The 27,185-nt window shown below is 42.2% G+C and overlaps 1 pseudogene; it reads left to right on the forward strand.

Annotated features, from left to right (window-relative positions):
- The first annotated feature begins 413 nt into the window (after positions 1-413).
- LOC127444749 (methionine aminopeptidase 1D, mitochondrial-like) lies at positions 414-26,348 on the forward strand (annotated as a pseudogene).
- Positions 26,349-27,185: the final 837 nt, after the last annotated feature.

The raw sequence follows: 27,185 nt of genomic DNA on the forward strand, positions 1-27,185 counted from the left end.
TATGAGGCCGCGTCGGTTAGCACTGGGAGCGATTTGGGGACCCCAATGGGAGCTGCTCTGCCGGGTAACCCCCCACGGACCTCCCATTCCCCAGTACGCTCGTTTGCCCCGGTTGAGTTCTGGGATGAGACCACCGGCTCGTCTCAGGGCGAGTTCGTGATCTCATTCGGCGCTCGCGAAGTGGATGACCCCAGTGTAGAGCGACCCCAGCATAGAGCCACCTGCAGGAAGCAGACCCCCCGTCTCACGGTCCGCCACCAAGAACCTGAGGAGGGCTTCTAAGCATCCCTGAGGTGGGCGACCCAGGGACATGGAGACCCGCTGCAGATTTGGAGCTGGTAAGAAGACCACTCCATCCCCCGGGGGAGGGCCAGGAGGAGGATCATTTGTTCCATTTTCTTTCATTTCACCGCATGCCAGAGGGGCTGCAGTATCCACATTCTCAGAAAAAGAGCGGTTTCCTCACTCCCTGGGTCACACATCCGGTGTTTACGGCCGTCGTTATCACGATCGCCGGACATCGCACAGTTACGGCAGGCACAGCACCCCTGCAAGCCCAGCTGTGTCACAAACACACCCACACCTGGGAGGTTGTGACGGATTACAAGGATGGCTCCCCTCCTCCCCCGTCGCTGACCTGTCCCATGGTGGGTACCCGGAGCCAGGTAAGTGCTTCGATGTCTCCCGACTCAGCACGGCCACGAGCTTGGGGCTCGAGCCCCCTCGATGTGGCGCCTTCGGCTCCACCCCACCACGAGGCCCCACCCGCCAGTACATCCGACGTGATTGTCCCCTTGGTCCCCCTCACCTGGAGCTTTGAGGCATGGCTTGCACTCCCCAACCCGTCGCGATGGCTGACCAGGACCGTCTGACTCAGCTATGCGATTCAGTTTGCCAGGCGTCCGCCCGGGTTCAGCGGCATCCGTTTACCTCAGTGAAGGGCGAGAACGCCGCCGCCCTGCATGCGGAGATCGCGACCCTTCTGCGGAAGGGGTTCTTCAGCCCCTACTTCATCGTACCCAAGAAAGGTGGTGGGCTGCGTCCAATCTTGGACCTGTGAGTAAAGAACTGGGCCTTGCACAGTCTCCCGTTCAAGATAGTGACGCAGAAATGCATTTTAGCGAGCGTCTGGCATCAAGATTGATTCGCGGCGGTAGACCTGAAGGACGCGTACTTTCACATCTCGATTTTACCTTGGCACAGGCCCTTTCTGCGGTTCGCCTTCGAGGGTCGGGCGTACCAGTACAAGGACCTCCCCTTCGGTCTGTCTTCACGAAAGTCGCAGAGGCAGCCCTTTCCCCGCTAATGGAAGTAGGCATCCGCATCCTCAACTATCTCGATGACTGGATGATCCTAGCTCACTCTTGAGACTTGTGTGCGCACAGGGACCTGGTGCTCAGGCAGCTCAGCCAGTTGGGGCTTTGGATCAACTGGGAAAAGAGCAAGCTGTCCACGGTATGATGGCACACCTCACGAGCGAGCACGCGCAGTCGGTGCTGAACTGCCTAAAATCGTTCTGCCTCTTTGGCAGACATTGGTAGAGCAGTGGGCTGGGCAACACCCAATACCTTCGCAAGGTTCCTCAATCTCCAGGATGAGCTGGTTCGTCCCGTGTGTTGTCAGGTATGAACAGGTAAGTTGGCGGGACAACTGGCCGGGTGTACCGCTTGCATATAGCACCTTTCCCCTCCTGCAGGGGGAGAAGTGCACTTTTTACCCCCAGCCGTGTTCACGAGGTCGTGGACCCTGGATGTCCTTCCTCCTTAACCTTGTGGCAGGTGAGCTCGCAGAGAAACTCGATGCCAGCCCAGTACATGTGCTATTAGGCCCTGTACTGGGGTAGGTGCACCACATGCGCTGATTGCCTGTTTGTAACCCCGTGTGATGTATCTTCCGCAAGACGGTCTCCCTGTTGGTAAACCCACGTCTTCCTTGGGCAGAGTTTCCCTCTTCCACCGGTCACTGTGTTTGTAGAGCTCTGTCCCCTCTGGGTAGGACCTACCACGGGAACTTCTACACATGCGACACTGCCGACAAGACTTGGTAAGACCATGTGACATATTTACACACAATTGCCTCCCCTTCGGGCAAGCTGTGGTCTCTGCGGTGTCTTCCCCTTGGGAAGGGACACCCCCCCTGATGTGAACACCTATGGCCCCCAGCTGAATGATTTCCATTCTTCTTTGGGGAGAAAAGAAGAAGAGAAGAGGCCACGGCTGGGATGGCCTGTCTCCATTTTGGGCAGTCGACTTGTCCCTGAGGTGCGGGGGACCGTACGACGCTCGTAGGGGCGTTGAGGGAGGTTACATGACGGCCAGGTGTGCTGGCTACGAGGCATGCAATGGTTTGCCCATCTCGCACCACCAGTCCACGTAACACAGTTCAGCTAGTTGTGGCGTTTTGTATAGGGACCCCTAGTGTCACTACATCGACACAACGTCGAGTGAGTGACAGATAGGGAATGTCCTGGTTACTTTTGTACCCTCCATTCCCTGATGGAGGGAATGAGACATTGTGTCCCTCCTGCCACAACACTGAACTACCCGCTGAAATGGTCGGGACCCTGTCTCGGCTCCTCAGCACAAAACCTAAATGAGTGGTTGCGAGCCAGCTCCTTTTATACCCGTTTGTCCGGGGGAGTGACATGCAAATTCCACTCGCCAATTCCCATTGGCCTTTTCTCAAAGATCAGAGGTGTCTGGGGCTCCCAAGAGCGACCCCTAGTGTCACTACATCGACAAAACATCTCGTTCCCTCCATCAGGGAACGGAGGTTACAAAAGTAACCAGGATGATTTAATTATGCTCTCTTTAAACAGGGGATACAACAAAGAACCAGCCTAATACAACTTTAAATAAACAAGTGTATAAAGTACTAAAGATAAAACTATAAATTTATATTAAATATAAAACAATATAAAAATAAATACCTCCACTCTTTAACATTTATCTTTCCTATGAGTCGATCTTTATTTTCAATAAAATATGTTTTGATCGCTTTCTCGTTTGGAATATAACAGTTAGTCATAAAATAATTTTAAATGAATACAGAAAAGCCTAAAGTTGGGTTTTGAAGCAGTAACCTTGTGATTGTCAAAATAGCCTGTATCATGTTGATGGGTATGTGTAATGTATGGGTTGTATGAGTTATGACATTAGATTGTCAGATACATCATTGTTGGGCTGCAAACGGGTTTTAGTTACAGTTTGGTAGCTCATCCTTTTCATGTATTTGACAAAGTGCAAAGTTAGGATTATATATTAGACCAACACCAGACAGTCGACCACACACAGGGAATTCGGTGCACTCCACATCCTAGGCCACATCATTTGCTCTTTGCCACCCAAATTGTTGTCACTAGTACACACACCCTCTACCCCACCCTGGGTTAGCCCTCTTCTGCCTTTTTTTGTACCAACCCCAAACCTGCCCCTCTGTGTTTCTGAGCCACTCCCTTCATCAGTGCACTCAGTGGCGGATCTAGATATTTTTTATGGGGTGGCATGCAGACTATGAGTGGTGGCAACACCAAAGCTTTGCCATAACCACGTGATCTGTTACATCCAAAGCTTCGTTTCCGCACACAACCACATGACTGCTTTGTATTCCAATTCAAAAATAGCGTGAATCCCTTGCACAGGTTTCAATTGTCATTCGCATCGGTAGTGAATTGAGACAGTGAAACAAAGGGTGAGTTCTTTTGAATTGTTAGCATGGAACCAGCCAAGAAAAGAGGCCATTCTGAAGTCTGGCAGCATTTTCAGATGGTGTCAACAAATAAAGTAAGTTTAATAATATCAAGAATAATAATAATAACATCAATAGTAATATTAATAAGAATAATACGATTTGATAAGAATAAATCATAAAAAGAGCAACCAAGGTTTAAGACTTCTGGTCAGTCATTTATTTGTTTGTCTATTGCAGTCTTTATAATAAGGGAATAATATCTTAAATAGTGGAAGAAGCTAAACTGTATACATTAATGCTTTAAAGGCTGTTATGAATTACTGCAGTTATATTTTAAATACTTTACTGTATTGCAGGGATCAGAAAACAAATGATTGATGGGGCCTTGTCAACATGATTGTAAAAGATTACCAGCCATTTACAATTGATGAAGATGCTGGCTTTAAGGAGATTGTTGGAATTTTAGACCCAACCTACATTATTCCATCCTGCCAGTCATTAAAGAAAATGGTTGAGGATAAATACAAGGAGGTCAAAGAGAAGGCAAAGGAGGAGGTGAAAAAGGCCAAAGCTGTAAGCCTCACATCAGACATGTGGACATCTTTAATTATGGATGCATATCTGTCAGTGACATGTTATTTTATAAATGAAAAGGATCAGCTGTCCACAGTTTTACTGGGGGTGGGAAAATTTTCAAAAAGTCATACTTTCGAGAATAGCTGAAGTGAAGACAGCTTTGATGGAGGAGTGGGGCATTCAGAACAAAGTACGATGTCTTGTAACTGATGCTGCTGCCAATATGGTAGCATGTGCCAGCATCCTGAAGCTCCACCACACAAACTGCATAGACGCCTCACAGCAGAATGTGCTTTAATCATAAGAGCTGAGGCAGTCCAAAACACCCCATCCACATCCTCTCAAATCCCCACATCACAAACAGAGCCAGCAGGAGCCACAGGCAGCCATGCAACCCACTCAGGTACTGTTTGTGGTATTTTGTGTGTGTGTGTGTGTGTGTGTGTGTGTTTTATTACATTTGGTATGGATCATGCATGTATTGCAGAGAACCTGAATTCCATTAAACTTTTATTTTGATTATTCTATCCTTTTTCAGGTAAAGGTCTGTGGGATCCACTGGACAGTCATGTTGTAGAAACCAGAAGCATGAAAAATGCGACTGCTGATGCCTTTCTGGGTTATTCAAAAGGCTGTCTATCCACATCATCATCTTGCCCTGGATTTTTTATGAGCCTTGCCTATGAACTCATAGGTTTAGGACTAAGGCAAAACCTTATGTGAATAAGGCATGTGTTTATCAAAGCAGATTCATAAAAATTGCTACAGTACAAGTAAATTCATCCCATTTATAAATTCTTTCATAGATTAATTCATAGACTAATTTATTCATACATTGTGTAAGTACTACATCAACAGTGACACATGAAAGACAAATTTGTATTGCCTTTATGGTTTTCAGAGTACAAAGTGATTGATTTATTATATGAAACAATCAAAAAATGGCTGGGTCCTCTGGAACACAAAGGCAGCTTTTCAACCTTTTAACCACAAGATGTCATTAGTGTGCACCATGTTGAAAAGCTTAGAGTGATGAACCATTTCACGATACAGATGAGGAGAAAGCCTCGGTGCTTCGAAAAGCTTCATTTCACCATCACTACAGAAATACAGACACATTTATGGAGAGTTTGGTGTATGAAAAAAACAGCAAACTCCGAAGTTAAGACAGCGACAACCACACACTCTACGCACCAGCAGTGGGAACCTGGAAAAAAGTAAATATGCACCTGAGCGCCCGTTAACAAGCTATAACTGTTCACGAACAACCATCTTCCATCGCACAACCCAGCCATGGAACATCAGTTTATATAGGGAGGAAACACACTGCGCACCAGTGCACCTCATTAACAATCAGCTGCAGAAAAACTGCTGACACTAAACGACACCGATAACAGTTGCAATGTACACTTTTCACAATATTTAAAATAACACATTCCAGCGCCAGATCGCTAGTCAAAACACACACAGATGAAATAGAAACTCCTAGTCAAGAACTGGAGATGTTTCATCTGGATCATACACATACCTGATGAAAGTAACCCATAACTGACAGCGATGTATCTAATAATCATTTAGTGAAGACTTGGAAACAACTCAGAAATTAATCTTTTACCCTTTTTTTTTCACTTATTTGCCTGTATGGTCATTGTTGTTGAGGAAATCAACCCAAACACTGTATACGCAGCAATAGTAGGTATGCGATTGGTCGATGCTGTGATTGGCCACTGCTGTAAACATTCACGGGATTGGTTGCTGCTGTAATCAATCACACTATGGGTCTGTAGTCATTTATGCGTTCGGTGAGAGTTTAGGCAGTTTGACATGAATAAACCCCTACACAATGTCAACATCAACTATAATATACTTACATTTATATTTAATACATTTGGATACTTATGCTGGGGTGGCAGATGTGGTGGCAAACCTCATTTTTAGGGTGGCAGCTGCCACCCCGTGCCACCCTTGTGGCCACACCCCTGAGTGCGCACTGTGGTATTTTCATCTTTGTTATTCAACCCCTCTGCTGTGTATAACTGCACTTATTTTGAGCGTTTGACCACTATAGTTTGGTCATGGTCCATTTTAACTTTTGTTTTTTCTTCCTGAAGACAAAACTCTATAATCTCTGTTGGCATGAGTTACAATGGTTGTTGATTGAGTGGTGGTGGATCCCAGATTATTCTCATTTGAGGTTCTGTTTCTAAATTAAGCACCATATTGTGTGAGCATTCTTGCATTTTATGGACTATCCATTTGCATTTCAGCTGTATTATTGACTTGTTCTGGTTGCCTCATGACAGTTGTATTTTTGTTAGTATATGATTGCTTGTGATGTGGCTGCATGTTCATGATCTGCTGGTTGTGTATAGGTGGTTCAAGACTGCTACAGAAAATAGGACAGCTGCTTGGCTGCAACAGGAGCTCATCCGGTGCCCAGTGCCCCCCACACGATCCTTCTACTGGAGGAAGTCAAAAAATTCCCACAGTGTGGTGCGGCCTGCCATTGTGCGCCCCTCCTATTGCTGTACCCAAGGTAATGCCTCATCAGGTAGTTACACTGAATAAAGATTTGTTCATTTGTTTTTTGGGGCATTATTAGAGGCAAATCAATTTGTGAGCATTAAGAATCAGAAGTGTTTTCCAGCCCATCATGTCTCTCCATACACATTCTTCTCTCAGCACATCCAGAGGCCCGACTATGTGTCATCCAGCACAGTGCCTGAGTGGCCAGATTACATAAAGATTAAAGATGAGGAGCAGATCCAGGGATTTCAAAGAGCATGTCAGCTTGCAAGACACATACTTGTTGGGCCTCATGTATTCAGATAAAAGACTAAGGCAGGCCTTACACAGCCGTAAAGCCTGGCTGAGGCCCACACACTCAGTCATAAATCTTACTGATAAAAACCATGCCAAAATCAAACAAAGGGAGTCCAAAACAGACTACAAATCCCATGAAGCCTTGCTCACTTTGCACCTATGGGTGAAATTCCAAAGGATCGAACTCTCAACTCCTATTGGATGAGGCACACGACAGAACGCCCCTCAACCATGACGTCATCTGGAGTAGAAATACCTCGAGATCTTTCTGGGAATCGCTTCCAGCAACTTTGCATGCCGTGCGTGGACGCAGCTCATCGCTGCTCTCAGGTGTACCCGCGTTGCACAAGGAAGTAACGTATGAATTGAAACAGTTGCCATACAATCTCCATCACGCTGGATGAGTTGAGATTACACTGTGTTCCACCGAACACTCTAAAAGATTTGAAGGAGACCGCCAAGCAATCCGCATCTTCATCTGTTTGCCTGCAGAATTGAAGGAAGAAGATTTATCTTCCCTCTTCAACCAAGTCGATTTAGCTGATTTCTCTGCCAGCCCGCCGAGAATCAGCAGCCGGTCCGCCTGCCGACAGATCGAGGAAATGGCCTCCCGTCATCACCCGAGCCTTGAGGAACCAAGTCGGTTTGTCAAACGACGGATGAACAAACATTCTACCTGCGTCCTCACACGATCCAAGTAAGAGGTTTACGTCTGGGCAGAGATAGAATATTATAGTGTGTTATTCTTGTGTATCAAGGTTATTGCTTGTACAGTTTACAGACTGCCGAATCCGCACATTGCTGCTAATAATACTTAAGGTATTACTGTAACATTGTCACGAATCAGATTTTGCTGTGTTGTAGTCCAACCACATTGGACTGTTGTGTATTTCTGCCATTGTGGGTGAGACTGGCACACTGAGTTTATCCATTAAAAAACCAAAGACCGCGGGACTGTTTACGAGCCGTTCACCGTGTCTCTGAATGATCAACTAACAGCTGCTTTCTCTCCCACGATCACAAAACCGGCTTCGGTGCCGCCACTTTATTCTCTCTCTCTCGTACTAACCACACACACATGCGACCCCCTCACAAATATACCCGCACACGCATTTGGCTAGTAGATAACTTGGTGATAAAGCTCAGCTTTGTCCCTAAGTTATTGTACAAGCGGAATCACGCGGTAAACGGACAGACGCCACTGACCGGCTTCTCTCCGCCCACATTCGCGGCCATATTCTCTGGCCGGAAACCTGCCGTGACATACTCTCCACAAGAGTCAAGTCCGCCATTTTGTGCACGTCACCCTTACACACACGCACACACACACACACACACACACACACACACACACACACGCACATACCTTCCTCTTATGTGTTATAGGCTTATTTTGGTTACCATATCTAATGTCACTGTTTAGTTTGTAGTTGTAAGTCGGAAGTTTATTGACTGCATTGTATTGATTATTAATTGAAATTACTGCATCAATAAACTTTGTTATATTTCAAAGCGAAGTGTTTTGGCTTATTTTGCATACATCTGTGTCAAAGTCTTTCAGGGGATGTCAGTGCTCGGTGTTTCTTTTTGAAGGTTGATGTTCTCCGGACGTCGATTTTCCTTAGAGAACAATCTAATATTGAGACTGTTATACTGTCTGGTTATTAGTCCCTGATTCCAGGGTGGTGCCCTGGCGATATTAATCCTTATTAATATTCTACTGATTTTTGATAATTGATAATTATCTTTGATGATTGTTGAATTTGAAGGATCAATAAGCTAGTGTTAATTCTAATCAGTGTATCATTGATTTTAATAATTAATGATTATCTTTGATAATAATTATTATTCTGTTGAATTTGATAATTGATGGTTATCTTTGATGATTGTTGATTTAAAGGATTAAAAAGCTAACATTGATTCTCATCAATATTCTATTGATTTTAATAATTAATAATTATCTTTGATAATTATTGATTATTGCTCATAACCAAACCCACTCCTGAACGTAGCGCACAACATTATTTAATTTAAATATTAATTAATAATTAATAAGAAATAATTATTAATTATTTCTGATAGTAACACTAATCTAAAAAACAAGTAGCACCTGCAACATTAATGGTGCCCCGTGTGAGGACGCAGGTAGAATATGTGTTCATCCGTTGTTTGACTCCGACTTGGTTCCTCGAGGCTCGGGTGATGACGGGAGGCCGTTTCCTGGCTCTGTTGCAGGCGGTACGGATTCTCGGCAGGCTGGCATAGTAATCAGCAATGTCGACTTGGTTGAAGAGGGAAGAGAAATCTTCTTTCTTCAGTTCTGCAGGCAAAAGGATGAAGATGCGGATAGCTCGGCGGTTAGAGTGTTCAGTGAAACACAGAGTAAACTCAACTCGTCCAGTGAGATGGAGATTGTCTGGCCACAGTTTCAAGTCGTACGCTACTTCCTAATGGAACGAGGCTACACCTGAGAGCAGCGATGAGCTGCGTCCATGCACGGCATGCAAAATTGCTGGAAGCGATGCCCAGAAGGATCTCGAGGTATTTCTACTCCTGATGACATCATGGTTGAGGGGCATTCTGTCGTGTGCCTCATCCAATAGGAGTTGAGAGTTCGATCCTTTGGAATTTCACCCATAGTTGCAAAGTGATAAAGGCTTCATGGGATTTGTATTCTGTTTTGGACTCCCTTTGTTTGATTTTGGTACGGTTTTTATCAGTAAGATTTATGACTGTGTGTGTGGGCCTCATGTATTCAGATATAAGACAAAGGCAGGTGTGAGGCATCCTACATGGCAGTTTTGTCACAGTGTGTATGCATAAAAATCCAAAGTAATAACTTGAATCATTACTTCAAAGTTTGGTTCTGTTTGACAATTGACTTCTCTCATGACTTGCCAAGCATAAGCCAGTGTGGTGTGAAAGTGCTCTTAGAGTGATTTAGGGGTTGGTAAGTTTACGATAGTCTGCTCAAAGCCTGCTTTTGTTGTTATTTAACTCCTAACGCTTTCACCTAGATGTTACAGAGAGGTGCCAGGTCACCTAATTGACGTCCACCAAAGAGAGAACACAGTGAAATTTGCACATTGCATAACAGTAACCCGTAAGCCACAGGTCGAAGCCTCTCACCTGTGCGTTCGTGTCAGCATTATAGCAACTGTAACACAACAAGTTATCAGAGCCACTGGGCCGCGTGCATTTTTACTGCCCCAGTAAAATGAGTAGCCAACTGCCCTACTTGGCTGAAGCTGAAGCTCCACAGAGGTCAGACGACCCAGCACTGCAAGATGAGGTCGCTGCTGTCCTCCATCTCTCCGTAGAGGAGAGAGATAACCTTAATGGCTACAATATTAGTCGTTGTGATGAAGCATTGCAGGAACTAGTTGATTATGTCAACAACCCGGTTGGGAAGCCAAAGCGCACAATCCCAGACCTTGTGGGCCAAATGTTCCTTCTTCATCACCGCAGAACCCAAATGCAAACCGCAGAGCACCAGGCCCAGCTTGCTCAGCTGCAGAACAGCTACCAAGCAGTGCAGAGGGAAAGTCTCAGCCTGCGCCAAGAAGTTAGGTGCACCCAAGCTGAGAGAGTCCGGGCACAGGAAGATAATGCCCGGATGCAGGAGGGAAACGAAACCCTGCGCAGGCAGCTTGAAGCTGCCTAGCTAAGAGCAGAGTCAGATCAGGTAAGTGCAGCTGAAACACACAGCACAACATCTGACATTGAAGAGGGTCCCCTCTTTAGCACAATGCATAGAAATGTGCCCCTGAGAAACCCAGGGACACACGCTAGAAGGTACAGTCTCTCTGTACCCCTAGTGGTACAGTCTCTGACTTCATCCTCCGAGACACCTTTCAAGCTCCTCCAGCGGCCCACTGGTTGGATGCAGGTGCCCCTCCTTACAGTTGCCCCCCCCAGTCAGTTTTCAGTCACGCCACCTTGCATTTCAACCCGACTGATTCCACACCACGGAGGGGGGAAATTACTTCCAAGCCCAGAGTGGTGTAAGCGGCTCGAAGATCCCATTAGCCAGGGAGCTGTACGCAACCCGGGGTCCACCCCTACACGTTGACTGGACTCCTTCCCCACCACGAAGGGGAGGAAGTCATCCTCATCGCTATAGCGATCGGAGTGACTATGGTGTTTCGGATGACTCGGACAACCCGCGGTCATACCGACAAAAAGGCTTGCACACTCGACAACTGGAGTCCCTTGCAAGGGACATAGAGCGCTTTGACCTGATTAATCGAGATTCAAACATCGACGATTATCTTAGAGAAATTGAGCGCTGCCTGGTTGACTTGCCTTATGCTTCGTCACATGAAAAACTCAAGCTCATATGGAAGACCACAGTAAGGAGTGTCACCCCAGAGACGCCGATCACCCCGCCAGCAGGGTGGGCAACAGAACCAGGGGGGTGGTGACCAGACACACCCCCAGGGTCACGCCAGGCCAAAACGACAAAACATTTGCCGGCCGAAAGGAAAGGTATGGTTCAAACGAAAACCCAAACAAGAATGTGAATGGGAAGACAAGGTTTCAAATCCCCACAGAGAACAAGGTTTGAGAAAGGAAATGGAGGATATCAGGAGATGCTTGACAGAGTTAGTAATTCAGCTTGACGTGCTCCGTCGTTCACCAGGTCCGCCAAACTCCTTAAAGGAACATGGCGCCGAACCCCCGTTAGCATGACTAGACGATGTACCCCCTCCCATTAATGCCAAAGTTTACTTTGTAGGTTGGGAAAAGGGGAACAGTGTCCAAGTTGCTCCCCAAAACAGTCACTCCTAACATGCCACACCCTCCTTTCCTGACCTTTTTGGGCGATCTGGGCCATAAGAGCAATGCCGACGCATATATACATCAGTAGTGGTAGGGGGGTGCATCAGCTCCCACACACTACCCAACACTGGTTCCGAAATAAGTCTGATAGGTTCCAACACCTTTGCAGAGGTGCCTAGAGCAAAGCTCTCCCTTGGCAAACCATTACAGACAGAGACCTGCAACGTAAGCATCACAAGCTATATGCAAGATAGGTTGTCTATCACAAAACGGGCATGGATCGACATTACCTTTCATGGGATGATGCTAGTACACCCTGTTTACATATGTCCCATTAATACGGAACCACTGTTAACTGGCCAGGACCTACTGAGCTGACTGGCTCCACTCATTGACTGCCGTCATGGACACATGTGGGCTCAGGTTGACATACCAAGACCACTTGGTCCAGAAAACAGTTCGCCAGCTTCAGATGGACATGTCACCATCATTCAGAAACCCAGCAGAGACTCCTTCTCCTCCAAGAACAATTACAGGGCGTGGGAAAAACCCTCCAGGGTACTATAGTCACAGTAAGTTTGCACTCCGCTCTTTTCAACAACACTTTGCATGCTTTAGGGACTTTGTCAGAGTTTGTCAGAGAAGACATAACTTATGTGCGTATCGTTAGAGATTTAATGCAGGACCTCATCAGGGAAATTGGCTCCTCAGTCAACAGTCTGAGTGGTGGAAGAATTCCAGCTTACCTGGTCTCCCTAGACCTTGTCGAACAAATCCTTAGATCTGCTACTACCTCCGTTGTGCAACCTTCACAGATACACCTGGCATATTCCTGCAATTCCAATCCATGTAAATCCTCAGAACCTCGACATAGGATTTATCCTCAATCTACCATCATAGAAAGGCAGAATATATACAGACTAAAGTCCGTATTTAATGTTGGTTTTCAGAGAGGTAACACACACGTTCACCTCAAAACACCACCAACACTCGCCTACCATGATGAGAACCCCTCGCTCTACCTTATCCCTAACCTAAGCATGTGTGCCAAGACGAAGGATATTCATTGGGTTTGTCCAAGCAACCCCTTTGTTAGAGAGGTGACTAACTACCTCTACGCCTAAGAGCCGAATCCCCTGAACAAATGTGTCAAGGTAGCATGTCCGTCAAAGATGAAGGAACAGAGACAAAGGTAGAGTGAGCAGGCAATCCCTGGCTCGTTAACACCAGCCACCTAAGTTCTACTGTCATACGACCGCCATGATACAGCCACTAAACTAATGCTACCAAACCAAACGGTGTTCTTAACGGTTCCCCAAGGAGCCACCGTGCACATTGACGATATTGTTCTCCATCTCAACGCCGACAAACATGATGCAGAAACTGAGATCATGGACGCATTTAGAGGTCACAACCTCACCATTGATGACACCCTTCAACAGCATCTTCAGGCTGAAGGGACGAAATTAATGAAGTTCAGTCTCAAACCGACTGGCTTGACCACTGTATTTCCTAGACACAGAAGCAGATTGTCATATTACCAAGAACACCCTATCAGTTTGGTTGCCCTCGAGCTCCTCCTTAGTGGTTGGATCAACACGGCAATTATTGCACACGTCATGTTCAGGTACATTCAACACCTACAGGCCAGACTTGATGGATGTCAGTGGTCGGATTCAAGCCTTCATTGTTTCTTTTGAAGGTCGATGTTCTCCGGATGTCGATTTTCCTAAGTGAACAATCTAATATTGAGACTGTTATACTGTCTGGTTATTAGTCCCTGATTCCAGGGTGGTGCCCCGGCGATATTAATCCTTATTAATATTCTATTGATTTTTGATAATTGATAATTATCTTTGATGTTTGTTGAATTTGATGGATCAATAAGCTAGTGTTAATTCTATCAATGTTTCATTGATTTTAATAATTAATGATTATCTTTGATAATAATTAATATTCTGTTGAATTTGATAATTGATGGTTATCTTTGATGATTGTTGATTTAAAGGGTTAAAAAGCTATCATTGATTCTCATCAATGTTCTATTGATTTTAATAATTAATAATTATCTTTGATAATTATTGATTATTGCTAATAACCAAACCCGCTCCCGTGTGAGGTTTTAATGAGTTAGATTCTATTATTGAATTTAAATATGAATTAATAATGAATAAGAAGTGAAAAGGGGTCACGTGACGCCATGCAAGGAGCAGACGTGTGAGCGACGAGCTCTGCGCACTTTGCTGAATTTTCAATTATTTTCATGTTATAATCTGGTGAATTTTGAAATACCCAGTTACACATTTGTCCTTTGTTGCAAAACATGGCAAAGAAGTCAAAATCCTTGAGCTCTGGAGACATTAAAAGACACTTACGTGTTCAGGATGAAAGCCCCGACAGGCCTACAGACCAGGGACTCGATTTAGATGGCACGGCGGGAGAGGAGATCCAGTGTCAGTTGTCCAACATGTCAGTGATGTTGACGAAGATTCTTGCTGACTTGGAGGATCTCGCTGTAATACGTCGATCGATTACGGTGATGGAAATAAAATTCTCTGAGTTAGGTACAAGAGTGACTGATGTTGAAAAACGAATTGGTTTTCTGGAAACTTCGGAGAGGGAATTAACCGCTAATCCACCCGCGACCAAAGTTGATTTGTCTCCTTGAAAAGCTTGAAGATCTTGAGAATAGAAGCCGCAAGAATAACGTTCGAATTGTTGGAATTCCTGAGCATGAGGATGGCAGAGATATGGTGAAATTCCGGTGAAAGACGAGTTTTTCCCGAGTCTGCTCGACATAACAGGCCACAAGCTGGAAATCGAGCGAGCTCACAGAGTACCAGCTCACAGATCTGCTGAGGGAGACAGGCCCAGATCGATTCTGGCCAGATTTCTGAGATCATCCGATAAAGATCTTGTGTTGCGCCAGGTGAGGAGCAAAGGGAAGCTTTCTTGGAAGAACCATAATATTTTCTTGTTCCTGGACTTTGCGAGTTCGACAAGAGAGAAACGCTTTCGGTTCAAGGAATGCAAGAAACTCTTACATCAGAAAAAGATCTCGTTTGCTCTGATGTTTCCTGCCAAACTGAGAATAGAAACGAAGGTCTGTCGCAAAGTATTTACATGTCCTAAACAGGCAATATCTTTTATAGAATCAATGTTTGAGTAAACTATTGCATGTTTCTCATGTGAGTGGGCCTGATTCGCTGTACTTACTCGAAGAAGCTGGGCGACATTTTGGGTTTTTTGCATTGGCTCCGCCGTGCGGCTGGAGCTTGTTTTGTGATTAACACTTTTCCTTAAAGAAACTTTTGCATTGATGAAAGATTACTTTTGCATTGAAGTTCCCGGACAGTTTGAGAGTGGACACAATGGATGACCGCAAAATATCTAAATGCTCACACAAAGGATGTCTTTTATAAAGTTGACAGATTGAGTAAGTCATGGTATATACGTTTATGCGGCCTCCGAGTGAATTGACTTGACCGTCCGGGGAACCGGGATGCCGGTTTTGTTTCTTTTTGTATTGGTTCCGACAAGCGGCTGGAGCTTGTTCTATTGAATAACACTCCTTTGGAACAGCTGCGGATTAATCTGTTCGTTCTTCGTGCTTATTCCTCCTGCTGGCTGTAGTTTGTTTTGTTGAGTTTTTTTTTTTATGAGACTTTGGAATGATTACGTCATCCATTGAACTCATAACAGCCGGCTCACTGAACATTCATTTGTCTGTCCGAGGAATCTGAACGGTTTTATATCAGCTGGAATTAGTTTTGTGGATGATCACACCATTGAGACAGTTCTGAGAATGAATCTACACATTCTTTGCGTTCATTCTTCCTATTTGCTGGGTTTATTTTACAAAGTATTTTCTGTTATGTAATTTGTGAGGCAAAATTGAGCATTCCGATGGCAAAGTTGTCGTGGAGGCTCGTGGGCGTTCATGGACCTTTTGTGTTTAAAGGGACTGTCGCCGGTTGGCGCTTTCGTACGCGGGGTTAATGTGCACATTTTTCTTTTTTCTGTTTGTTTTGTTCGGGGGTTGATTGTTTCACTAATGGGGAATGTGGTCTGTATAATTTTGTTTTTCACACACAATTTTTTTGTTTTGTTATATCAATATGTTAAATGTTAATATGAGTGTATTATCTCTCTCCACATGGAATGTAAATGGGTTGGGGCACCCCATAAAAAGAAGGAAGGTTAGTTCTTTTCTTAAACGTAAGAAATATGATATAGTGTTTCTTCAAGAAACACATCTCTCCCTGCAGGAAGCTGAAAAATTTGGGAAGATATGGGGTGGACATGTTTTTTTTAGTGCTGGCTCAAGTAAGAGCAAGGGAGTCATTGTATTGATTAATAAACATCTACAATTAAAATGTCTCAAACAGACTAAAGATAAATTAGGAAGAGTCATTATTGTGTTAGTTGAAATTCAAGGGCAAAGGTTGATTTTGGCTAATATTTACGCACCTAACGCTGATGATCAAGGCTTTTTTATAGATCTTGAAGGGATGTTGCAAGCCGCTGGCACCCCTCATGATATAATATTGAGAGGAGACTTTAATCTATTGATGGATTCAGTCCTTGATCATAGTGAAGCAAAAGTGTGCAAGCCCCCTAGAGCAACCTTGACGCTTCACAGGATGTGTAAAAATCTTGGTCTTATGGATATTTGGAGACTTTTGAACCCATCTGGTAGGGACTATACATTTTTTTCATCAGTCCATAAGATTTTTTCTAGAATAGATTTTTTTTTTTATATCCAAATCCCTCATTTCATCTGTTGTGGATTGCTCAATTGGAAACATTTTAGTCTCAGATCACACCCTGGTGAGTTTAGAGGTGATGCCACATATAGAGAAAAAGAAATCATATAGTTGGCGCCTTAATGTGTCCCTTTTGCAAAATCCTGATTTCCAACAAATGTTAAAGACTGAAATCAATGTTTATATGGAGACCAACTGGTCCTCGATATCTTCTATGGGCATGGCTTGGGAGGCACTTAAGGTGGTTCTTAGGGGTCGTATCATACAGTATGCCTCATTTATCAAAAAATCCAATGCACGAGAACTTGTGGAGTTGGAAGAGAATATTAAAAGTGCAGAGGCAGAGCTGAAGCGCCGTATGTCAGCTGATGGCCTCAGAGAATTGACCCAATTGAAATATAGATATAGTACTATTTTGTCACGGAAAGTGGAGTTTTGGTTATTCAGGGCAAGACAGTTATACTTTGAGTCAGGTGACAAAGCAGGGAAGCTTTTGGCTAGATATATAAAGCAGAGAGAGTCTCTTTCTATCATTCCCTCAGTGAAATCTGCTGGTTGTGAAATTTTTACTTCAGCCATTGATATTAATAATGCCTATAAAGAGTTCTATATTGATCTTTATAGTTCCACGTCTTCGCCTACTGATGAAGATATTAGAAACTTTGTGGAACCATTAGAACTCCCTAATCTTATGATTGAACAAAAAAATTATCTTGATTCTGAGATAACCTTGGAGGAGCTTGATGAGGCAATTAAGTCCCTACCTACTGGCAAGGCTCCGGGGCCAGATGGTTTTGCCGCTGAATTTTTTAGATCTTACACTACAGAACTGGCTCCACTTTTGTTAGAAGTTTATACTGAATCATTAAAGAATGGAAAGCTTCCGCCAACCATGACACAAGCCCGGATCAGTCTGATTCTTAAAAAAGACAAAGATCCAAGTGAGTGTAAAAGTTACCGTCCAATCTCCCTGATCCAACTAGATGTAAAAATATTGTCAAAAATTCTGGCTAATCGATTAAGTAAAGTTATGACATCTCTTATACATATAGATCAGGTGGGGTTTATTTGGGGCCGTAGCTCTTCTGATAACATCAGGCGTCTCATCAATATTATGTGGTCAGTGGCGAATGATCAGTCTCCAGTCGCTGCCATCTCACTTGACGCCAAAAAGGCGTTTGATATGGTAGAATGGGATTATCTTTTTAAGATTTTGGAAATGTATGGGTTCGGAAATACTTTTATTGGTTGGATTAAGTTACTTTATAGACACCCTGTAGCAGCGGTACAAACAAATGGATTAATCTCAGATTATTTTGCTTTGGATAGGGGAACTTGGCAGGGCTGCCCTCTTTCCCCTTTATTGTTCTGTCTTGCCCTGGAACCATTAGCAGCCGCGATAAGAAAGGAGGATGATTTTCCAGGGGTGGTGGCAGGAGGTGTGGCGCATAAACTTCTGCTTTACGCAGATGATATTTTATTATTTGTCTCTGAACCTACTAGATCTATGTCTTGCCTCCACAGAATTATTAATTCCTTTTCTAAGTTCTCAGGATACAAAGTCAATTGGTCTAAATCCGAAGCTTTGGCTCTGACAGCATACTCTCCAGTAACGGCTTTCCAGCCGGGCGCCTTCCAGTGGCCCAAACAGGGCATTAAGTATTTGGGGATTTTATTCCCAGCAAATTTGTCTGATTTAGTTAGTGTTAATTTTGACCCTTTAATAAAAAGGTTTTTGAGCGATGTGGGCAGGTGGGCTTCATTACATTTATCGATGATTGGGAAGGTTAATGTTATTAAAATGAATTGTATTCCAACATTTAACTACCTGCTACAGTCCCTACCTGTTGATGTCCCCCTCTCTTATTTCAAGCAATTCGATAGCATAGCGAAGTCCTTCATTTGGAATGGTAAACGTCCCAGATTGCATTTTAATAAATTACATAGGCCGATTGACAGAGGTGATCTAGGCTAGTCTCAGACATTTGTCTCATTGGTCACTTCCACCTGAGAGAGCCCCTCCCTGGTTTGTTATTGAACAGGCAGTTCTTGCCCCTATTTTGCCGTTACAAAGCATCTCATCAAACTAATTGGAAAAGTTAAGTTACACCCCATTATTTCGCATTTACACTCGGTATGGACTAAAGTGTCCAGATTGTTTAAATTGGACACTTATTTAAATGTTGCCTTGAGCATATGGCAGAACCCAAGATTGTGTATTGGCAAGTCCCCTTTCTGCTGGCCAGAGTGGATTGTGAGGGGGGGTTGCTACACTCAGTGACCTATATGAAAGTGGTGTGTTGAGATCATTTGAAAACTTGGTCCAACATTTTGGGATCCCCAGACCTCAGTTTTATAGGTATTTACAATTGCGCCACCTGCTTTGTACTATTTTTGGGAGTAGCACACCCCCCCCTGAGGAGACAGATGCTTTGGGAGAGGTGATTGCGGCTTTTGGACAAGGTCATGAGGCATCAGTGTACTACTCCCTGTTAATTCAGAGTATGGGGGATGGAGTTTTAACTTCTATTAAGAAATTATGGGAGAAAGATGGAGTGTGGACTAAGATTCTGAAAAATGTCAAGTCTGCATCTAGAGATGCAAGGGTTCGCCTTATGCAATTTAAGATTTTACAAAGATTTTATTGGACCCACCTGATCAGAGCACCTGCATACTGCTGCTGGCAGGAAAGAGTTTGAAGGTGTACTCTACACTTATCTGAAATCTGAAACCAGACTTAAGTTTGATATGACATGTCCTTCACTTTTTCTCACTTTCTGATGGACTTTATTGTCCATCAGAAAGCGATCCGTCACAATGTCTACACCTCTCCTTTACACTATGGGGGCTTTCCAAAGTCAGTCTGTACCTCTGTAAACAAAGTAGTGTGCCATGGCATTCCAGACAGGTAACTCAGAGCTATTAGACTTGTGTGATTTGTTGTGACTACATATTTGTCAGTGTGTACATTTAGTATTGTGCTTTGTTTTCTAGTCAGCCGTTGAAAGATGGAGATATCATCAATATAGATGTCACAGTAAGTTTAAATGCTTGCACATGCACAAAAGGGGAAACCTCTGCTTTGTTGCTTAATTTTAAGTCAAGCAAGTGATTGTTCATGCATCTCAGTATAGACCATTTCAAGAACGTAAACAAAAACAAAGGAATTATCCACCTTTTTCTTGGAGGTCTTACTGGGGAAACAAATGTGGGTGGGACTTCCGCTGGAAGTTGTTCTACAGCTCTGGCTGCAGCCATTGCAGACCCTGTTTACAGCTGGTAATAAGACACGTTTCGGATGATCCGATCGCAAAGGTCAGTGCTAAATATACAGTAGTTGTAAACTGGGTGCAAAATGTTTTGTGATTGGATCACAAAAAACACATACAGAGGTAGTCAAAAACCACATCGCATCTGAGGTTTAAAATGGCGTCCTGATGTGTCCTGGACAGCAGCGAAGCACAACCTCTCACCAGTCAATCACCCACCGAACAAATGTTTAAATTTACGTGTGGATTTAAAAGGAAATAACCATCCGATCAGAAAAGCGATTACATACCCAAGTATTAGAACTTCACAGCTCAGTCTGTCTGTCTGTTCGCGCTTTCTACGTCTTTATGCCTTTTTTGCAGTTTATTATTGTTCAGTAACACACTGATATAGTGATTGATGTATGTCCATACGAAATCATACACGCTCTCCTCAAAATCACAACACCGCAATGAAAGAATGAATGGACGTAAGCTGCAACAACAGCTGTGTTAACTTGACAACGGAAGTAATGCCCATATTTCTCGCTAAGCATCACGGGATGTAGGAAAAAGGTGGATAATGGTCCAAACGTATTTCAACAAAGTCTCTTTTTCAAGGTAAGTCAGTCCACTCGGTGGCCGTCTTTGGAATGCTCTTGGGCAAATTGGGCAGCTATTTTTCTATGTACCTAAACAAGCGTCATGATAGTGCAGCAACGCGCACCCCTCCTTGGACCGAGGCGTATGGGGTGGAGGCCACGATGTGTGCTCCAATCCCCGGTGTCGCATCTAACTCGCGCCGGACACTCTCGACTTCGTTCCTTGAGCTGCGATGACGCCAGCAGGGAGAAAGCGGTCTCCTGAGGCGAGGCATGCTCTGTGTTTAAAGGCAGCGGTGATGGGGCTCTTCACTGGGTTCAGGTGAGCCCCATCACACGCACCAAACAGGGAAAAATCACCACGGACGACGATGATCCACGGGAGGGGCATGTCATTCCGTCAAGACTGGTATAATAAATTGTGCGTCTTTAACACAGATTATGCAAAAAAACCCCCGCAATTTTACCATCTTGTATAGCTAATGCGCATGCATGTTCTTGAGTTGACTGACAGGCGATTTCTATATCTAAAAGGTGATTGGCTATCTTACCTGTAAGGCGGGACTTCCTTTCTACATCCGTTGACTGTTGGCTGCCCTTGGGCATTCCAATTTCTCCCATTCATTTAAATAGAAATGGCCCATCTCTGCTAAATAGTCTCTTTTTTGACAAGCAGGAAATGTTCATGGAACAATGACGTCACATGATGTCACCAACGAACAGTCATTGAAATGGTCTATATGTGTAAACAGTGTGGATATATGTTTTGTAGGTTTATCTGGAGGGTTACCATGGTGACACCTCAGAAACATTTCTGATTGGCTCAATAAATGAACAGGCGAGAAAGATAGTGGATGTGGCTCGACAGTGCAGAGATCAGGCCATCGCTGCCTTTGGACCGGAAAAACATCTGTGTGTCATTGGCAACACTATCAAGTGTGTTTGTGTGTGTGTGTATGTGTGTGTGTATGTGTGTGTGTGTGAGAGAGAGAGTGAGAGAGAGAGTGAGAGAGAGAGAGAGAGAGAAAATGACCACATTGCAATGTCAAAAGGTCAGGCATTATCCCACTCTTTTTAGACTCTCATCCCAGCCCTCTACTTGTGCTCGGCACTGTTTCCATCTCAGGTTTAGTGCTTAACAATCTCACCACCTCAAAAATGATTTCTGTGGAAAATTATCTTTTATTCATTACTTTCTCCCACTTGCTCTCTCTTTTTTGCTAAAAATAGCACATCTAACCCCTAAACCTCTCTGTTATCCCTCTTGTGCTTTAAAGTAGAAAAAAGAGCAATCTTGCATCATCAGGCTATGATGCCCTTATTTAATAGTGCAGTATCTGAAGAAGGACTGTACAGAGTTAATGTATTTCTCAGTGAGCGCCGAGCAAGCAATTACCCAGAGTACATTGGGGTTTTTCCTGCAATGGGATGTAAATTACAGGTTAGTTTCTCTTGTTGGATGTGTGTGCGTATGTGTGTGAGGGGGAGAGAGAGAGCGAATAAATTACAGGCCTGCTTCTACTGTCTCTGAGAATCGCAAACTCTGCCAGGGTGGATTCAGCTCCCCACAGAGACACAAAAAGATCTGCAGGAGCCTTTTCACAGAGAGAGGACACACTCAACCACACACATACAGTTCAGCACTCTTGCAGAAAGACTGAACATCTAACATCTTATGGACTTTGCACTTCTAATTTAAAGACTTATAATGCGCAAAATATCAATAGCGAAGTCGCTGAAAGGAGTTCAGGGTAAAAAAGTAAAGTTGGGTATTATTACTTAAATTTTATGACATAAATAGGTGTGCTTTTTTTTTTTTTTTACATACAGACCTATCTTGAAATTAAAACTTTTAACATAAGATGTATTAAATGTGGGGATTTTCATGCATTGTGTGAGGTGCAGCAGAAGACCTTCCTTCTGAGGAAGCAGTGCTTTTGTTGTCTCTCTCTCTCTCTCTGCATAGGATTCTGAGCTTCTGCATGGACATACACTGTTATTATATACACAAAGAGGGAACAATTACCTCTCCTCAGCAAAAGGCACTTAGACCTCTCTTTCACTCTATCTCTCCCTTTTATTTTTCTATCATGCTGGCACCCTAGCATCCTCTCTCTCTCTCTCTCTCTCTCTCTCTCCCTCTCTCTCTCTCTCTATATATAAACAATGATACAAAAATGTATCTAGCATCTCATGATCACGTTCTTAATTTCTTAAAGAAATGTTCTGGGATCAATACAAGTTAAGCTCAGTCGACAGCATTTGTGGCATAATGTTGATTACCACAAAAAAATATTTCGACTCGGGTTAACCGGTTATAGTTCAGGGTTAACCCTATAATAGCTGTTCCCACTCTGTCCCTCAGGTGGGTCTGCCAGTTAAGAGGTTAAAATAATGTGTAGATAAATAAAGTGAAGAATTTAAGGCAGAAATATTTTACTATTGCACAACATATATAATATAATATAATGTAATATATAATATAATATCTATACTGGCTGGCGGGGTTAAAAAAAAACAAAAAAACAGTGTGAATATGTAAAATGGACCAAGACTAAATCTGACAAAAAAAGAGAGATATAGCCTATATATTAGTTATTTATAAATATTTTGATACCTAAAATATTACTTTATTTTAAAATGTATACTTTTATATCTTATATTTGATTGTCATTCATAAATTTTTTTTAAGCCTGGAAAGGAAATCATATACCCTTATTTTTATTATATGACCCAAGGTAAATTTGTATAAATGACTATGTTATGTGCATGAAGCACACATAGACAGTTAGTATGACAACTAATCGTCATATTCGTGAAAGACCTAAAACAGACAGTTAATCATCATAGTCCTAAAACAGGCAATTAATGGTCATAATTGCAATTTTTTGTTTGACGAATAATCGTCAACCAAATTTCATAATGGTGACAGCCCTAATTTTCAGTTTTAGATTCCAACCTAGTGAATTTTTTGTTTAAAATGAGAATGAAATTTCAAACAGTGACAACAGCTTGTATCATCATTAAAAATGCAATTTCATGACATCATGTAAATTGATAGAATTTGACATTTTTACATTTTTAAAAAGCTAAAATGTGATTAAAATGATAAGGCAAAATATAAAAATAAAATGTACAATATTCTACATTGCGTGAAGTCATATACAGTATAATAAGTGGCCCCCTTTCTCGGTTTGCTTAATATCTTTTTCTGTTGCATTACGCTTACTTGTCATCAAAAGTCTAGTGAGTAAAAATAAAAATTTACTAGCAAATGGCAATTCTTTCACCAACATAACCGTAGAGGGTTGATTAAAAAAAGCAAAAATCGATGTTACAGCAAGACACTATGGAAGTGAATGGGGCCAATTTTTGGAGGCAGAAATGTGAAACTTATAGTTTTATAATTTACTTACATTTAATTATTTTGTTAAAACTTGTGTATTATTTGAGCTGTAACGTTGTTTAAATCATCATTTTAGCATTTATGGCTTTATATCGTTATGGCAACAAAGTTATAAAATTGGATAGAACTTTGCTTAAAGAAAGTTAGTAAGTGATTTTAAAACACTAAAATCAAGTTAACATGCATATTGTTTACGTCTTGGCTACATTCACACAGTCAGTGTTTGGGATTGACAACTGTATTTACTTACAGGTGTGAGTCTTGAAATGTCCCGTTCATATAACAGCTTACAGTAGCGGCTCTGTATGAACAAACAACCAAAGTCACAACCGTATTCTAACAGCTGTAACCATAGTGATGGTGACTAAAAGATGGTGACATCCATAACACCAGCATGTCTTTTCACAGTTGCTGCCGTGTTATTAAATAAATTAGTCCAATCTAGGCGTGAGTTCATCCATCAGATCATAAATAACCAAAAGCGGCTTTAAATGCCTTTTAACCGAGTGCAGAGAGCAGCTTTTTTGTCACGGGCATGAGCCGCACAACAAGCTCCGGTGGAAGACAGCGGTTGGATCTTTGGATGATGCAGCTCATTTCCCCGTCTCTGTGAGTAAACGAACCCCCACATAAAACACATGAGACACGCTTGTGTACAGTGCAGCGTGGCTCTCACTGCATATGACGTAACTAACAAATAGTTGTCCAGTACGGTTCTGTTCACACAGCACAGGTTTGCCGAGAATGCGGTTGTGAGACCTGAAAATTTGCGGGTGTCAGTTTGGATATAGAATGCGGTTGTCACTCTCTTAAATAATTGAACTGTGTGTGAATGTTACTGTATTAAGCACTCAAAACAGGTCTGACATCCATATTCTGCTGCTGTGTGAATGTGGCCCTTGTGGCTATAGCCTACTTCTGAAACAGTGAGTATTTTAACTTTTACAGATTGGCCCAATTTACTTCCATTGTAAGTGCCTCATTGCAAACCTGATGTTTGCTTTTTTATAGAACTGGAGGGGCATTTCAAAATTCAGTTTTGTGGTAATTGACATTATGCCACAAATGCTGTTGATTGAGCTTAACTTGTATTGAGGCCAGAATATTCCTTTAAAGGCAACAACCTAACAGAATGTTGTACCTCATGGGTAAATTTACATTTAATCTAGAAAAAGCTTTTATCCAAAGCAACCTACAAACTAGGAAAACGATTTGCTATTTGTCAAACAGGAGCCAACATAAACTTGATTATTCACTTATAATCTTTGTTTCCGAATTACAGCAATATTGCCAATTCAAATGGGTTCCGTGTGTGTCTATATTTTATTGGTCATAATATAGGAACTTATTTTCATGGTCATCCAGAGATATGGCATCATGGTAAGTTTATTTTGTATTATTATTATTTTATTTTATTATTAGCCATTCAGTGAATTTATTTATAAATCAAATGTATGCATTAAGCTAGTGAGTCCAAGTAACCCCCCCCCCCAACCAAAATATTATGAATAAAGTTGATTAATATCATGATGAGCAACATGTTTTAATATTATCATAGAGGAATTTTTTTTTTTAATTGAGATTCAACAAGTGCAAAGTGAGTTGAGTTTTCCACTAGGGTTTATGCTTTGTTAACAGCAAATGGCAAGTCCTACAGATGGAACCGTAGGTTTGTGTGTGCAGTGTTTATTGTTTTAAATGACAGAGAATTAGAGATGTATTGAATATTAAGCATGAAATCTAGATAATAATAATATTGCAGGATAGCTGTACAAGCTTAACCATCCCATTTTTCCAGAACCCATTGTTATGGAGGGATCCTCAGAGTTCAGGATCTTGAGTGACAAGTGGACTGCTGTATCTGTGGATGACAAAAGGTGTTGTGTTCAATTTCTCCAATCACACTTCTCCTACCCCCTTTCTAATGAGAGCACAGCCATTTAAATTTAGCCTACATCAATCATTCATTACATCATCCAAGTATAAGTGGCCAATTTTTATTGAGAATACTCAAGAAATGTATTTCTATTGGCTGTTGACATTTAGCTTGGAAAGACTAAGGACCCTCAGAATTTGAAGCACAGGACTAGTGCTAAGTAATCCGTGATAGGCGAAGTGCTCTAGGATAAACTTTCCTTAAAACTGCATATATTTCACTTAAATATATATATATATTTAATTACAAATGAGCTGATTGCCTTGTTGGCAGGTGAGTTCACTGTTACTGCTTGGTCAGTTGTTGACTAGTGCTCTCATTTCTAAGGTTGACTGAGATAATATGCAGTATTAGAAAATGTGTGCTAAATGTAATCATTCCTTGAACTGTACTGAATCTCAACATGTTAATCACATGTGTGTTGTGTTGCAAATACTCAGATCGGCACAATTTGAGCACATGGTTGTTATCACCTGCGATGGTGTGGAGATTCTGACTAAACTACCAGATGAAGATTGACTGGACAAGACTTATGGAACATCTGGAACTCTGTGTACGTGTTTCTGTATGTAGAGACTTTACAATTGGTGTGTATGTGTGAGATGAACGCTTGTATTTAGAATTAACATAGAACTTTGAAGTTATTTAAATAAACATGTTTCTTAACCTCTTTTTTTCTTATTTTAAATTAGCATGATGAAGGTCTTTGAGAAACCGCTGAGTAGAACTTTGAAGTTCCACTAGAGCTGTTCAGCCGTGATGTCAATTTGTAGGTGAACCCGGTAGGCTAATTTGCCATGGATTCCCTATGGAATTTCCAATGGGTTTTTATAATGAGGGTTTTCATTATTTGATTCATTAATTTATTTTTTTAAATTGTTTTATTATTGCAACAAAACATACATTGAGAGTACATAAAAGACATAAAGGTATACACTTAAAGTGATTTTATTCTACAACATAAATTACACACAATCATACCTCAAAGTGGTATACTTTCAAAATGTAAAGCTGCAGTGTTTTTATTTTTTATTTTAAGTTATAATGCTAACAAGTTGCTCTTATTTTTTTGTTTAGATTTTCTTCTTTGTATGAGTTGTGAATTTGACTGTAAATGGAAATATTTAAATAGACAATCTAAAATAAGAGATGTAAAAAGGGTAGGCATAATAAACTTTGGCTTCAGCCTATTCCTTTTCGGCCATTTACAAAAAGAAAAGATGATACTGGGTTGATTGCATAATTGAAATTTGTAAATGCAGAGATAAAAATTAACTGAAATGAAAGTTGCTAAATAAGGACTACAACAACCACTAGAGTGTGAGTGTACGTGCCTGAGGAAAAGGAAAATTGTTG

This window comes from Myxocyprinus asiaticus, chromosome 8 (assembly GCF_019703515.2).
Source record: "Myxocyprinus asiaticus isolate MX2 ecotype Aquarium Trade chromosome 8, UBuf_Myxa_2, whole genome shotgun sequence".
Classification (NCBI taxonomy): domain Eukaryota; kingdom Metazoa; phylum Chordata; class Actinopteri; order Cypriniformes; family Catostomidae; genus Myxocyprinus; species Myxocyprinus asiaticus.